The sequence below is a fragment of the Lolium perenne genome, chromosome 1, assembly GCF_019359855.2.
Source record: "Lolium perenne isolate Kyuss_39 chromosome 1, Kyuss_2.0, whole genome shotgun sequence".
Classification (NCBI taxonomy): Eukaryota; Viridiplantae; Streptophyta; class Magnoliopsida; order Poales; family Poaceae; genus Lolium; species Lolium perenne.
The window spans coordinates 230,701,830-230,704,677 of record NC_067244.2 but is presented as its reverse complement, the minus strand read 5'-3'; positions in this window follow the sequence as shown (position 1 = coordinate 230,704,677).

Below are 2,848 nucleotides of genomic sequence, written 5' to 3'. Positions count from 1 at the left end.
AGGACTTACTGGACTGTTGGGGTCTCCTTCCCTAGCTGCAGCTCTAGCCTCTGTGTCTGCTTGGCAAGGTGGTGTCCCAAAATATTTGTCTCCTGATCTAGCGTCTTGTCCTCCAGCGACTTAGGACGACAAAACGCTAGATCAGAAGGCAAAGATTTTGGGACTCAGGGCACTATGCTCACCTTGCCCAGCAGATACAAAGGCTAGAGCTGCAACTAGGGAAGGAGACCCAACAGTCCGGGAGGTCCTAGCTAGCCAGAAAGACCAGGAGATGGAGGAAGATGATGAAGACCCGCAGGAGGTCATGTTCATCATGCCAGATGGATAGCAGCGACGTATCGTCTCGGATGAAGAGGATACCTTAGCCACCAACACTCGTTCATGCACCCCGAGGATCAATGCGAAGAAGTATGCGGGATTCTTCAAGGACTGAGTAGTAGATGCCCTCCATTAATCTTTGTTAGGGAATCGTTTTTCGCTTTAGCTTTGTGCCATATCAAATAATGTGTTATGGCAAGATATTTTCTTAGGGTCCGGTACTTTGTAATGGTAAGGAATATAATGTGGGTTTTATATCTTTAATGAAGTTTTTTTTTCTAAAAGTTTTGTTTTTGGACGAGATGCAGTTTCTGCATGTCAGTGTTTGCCCGATTTTACATATTGTATTTGAAGCTTGAAATCACGAAAAATTCAGGTTAAGTGGGGAATTTAGTCTTCAGAATTTTTTTCCGACATACCTAAGTCACCCAGAAAAATACGTTTTCAATGCATTAAAAATGATAGGCGTATGACTATGTACTGTATGTTGTTTGCTGGCATGTTAGTACTCAATAGTCAATATGGGTAGTATTTTTTCTGTAGTTCTATCTATCTAAACTCATCTATGTTGAACTAACACATGCCGCCTAGACGTGCATGCTCCAACAACAACTGCACATGTAACAACAACAATGAGATGCACCAGATGGTGACAACAGACTCAGTTCTGCCAAATGATGACTCAGTTCGCCTCCTAGGGCCACCCGAGGAGGAGAAGCTCAGCGTCGAGGCAACCGCCGAGTTCATAGTAGCCCGACACATGCCGTGGTCTGGCTGGACATTGACGAGGACCACCAGCACGCTGCCGTCGAGCACCACCATCACCTCCGTCATCGTCGCCACATCATCACCACCTTACCGCCACACAAGCGCCACATAGGTCAATTCTTGTTCCAATAAAATTTTGACTGTGGACCGGTACTCTTAGATTTGTGTTGTTCATCCGTAGATCAACAACCCAGAATAGATCACTTAAACTTCTCAGCCCTAGTTTCGTATAAATAGATTTCATATAGTCCACACATTACAAAAATCATAACCGGAGTTCTGTAACTCCATTTTTTAATTTTTTTTTATGTCTATGGAATCTTTGAAACATAAGGAACACTCTGGAACAATAAAATTTGAACTTACATTGGTCGAAAAATTATCCAAATTTGAAATGCCTAGTTTGAGTATTTTCGCTATAAAACAAAATCTATAATCTCAAAATGAGCGACTTTTTGCATTAGTTTTGTAAAATCATCTTGTATCCAGAGATGCTTCTGGTATGCTGGTTCATAGTTTATAAAATATTAATATATTTTTGAATTCCTTTGTATGATCACTTGGAATAATGAATAAACCTTATTTTAATAAGTCCTTGCCACCAAAAGTTTGGTAAATTATAAATATTGGATAGAAGAATATTTTGATCAAACCCTTTCAACAAAAATAAAACTCTTGTGCATACATGGCATGCATAGCATACATTGCATGAGTGTTCGGTGCACCGTTGCTTAATCTGTTCAACTATGCATTGGTTGGCCAACTTATCTTGCCTCAACAGCTTGAGGCTTCCGTTGAATTGGTTGATCTTTCAAACTCAACATGGCACCCTACCCATATTTCACCATTCTATTGCTAGAGGTGATATAGAAAATATTTTCTTTTTTTCTTTTTATATCTACAATGATGTTTCCTTGGATGAGTTATCTCTTCCATCATTGTGTCATGTTGTCTCGGTCAATCATTCAGTGGTATATATCTACATGTTCATCTAATCCTAATATGTGGCACTTTTGCAGCTGGAAGAAGATGAGAACTTCCTTGAGATTTGAGAATCTTAACCCATGCACTCGACGAGAAGCTCTAGCTTTGGGAGACCCAAACATGCGAAATATCAAGCAAGGAGAAGTTATACAGCTCAAAAGGAAAGGGTATTATAGGTGTGATGTTCCGTTTGTCCAGTCATCGAAACCAAATGTGCTTTTTTCCATTCCAGATGGCCGACAGAAGTCCACATCTCTTGTTTCTGGAGCCTAGATTATACTCTTTTCGACATTGATTGATCTTGCAACCATATTGGTATCGTCCTGGGGTTGTTTAGCCAAACTTGGAGCTTCAGATTCCGGTTCTTCAGTATTGTTAATTTGTTATGCAGTTCCTTTTCATGACTTTGAAGATCTGTGGAACAAATGAGACGTTGTGAATTGACCTATCTCCATATCCGTGGTAGATGATTTGTTTGCACATTACAGAGTGTTCGTATTGCAATATCTACCATGTCTCAAAGCTCCTTCCCTTGTCCAATGTTTTGCTCTGCTGTCCTTGAACCTGGATTTTGCATTTTGTAACGATAGGCCATCTGCTCTGTTCTTCAGCATTCCGTGTTGTTAAAAGTGCTCGGATTTTGTTATATAGATGCTGATCTATTGTGATCTAAATGGTGTCTCTGGAGCATTATATTGCTATAGGACCTTTATGTCTCATTGCAATATGTATTGACTAACTTGACCTTGGTTTATTTTCTTGCCAAGGTCCTGAGCAA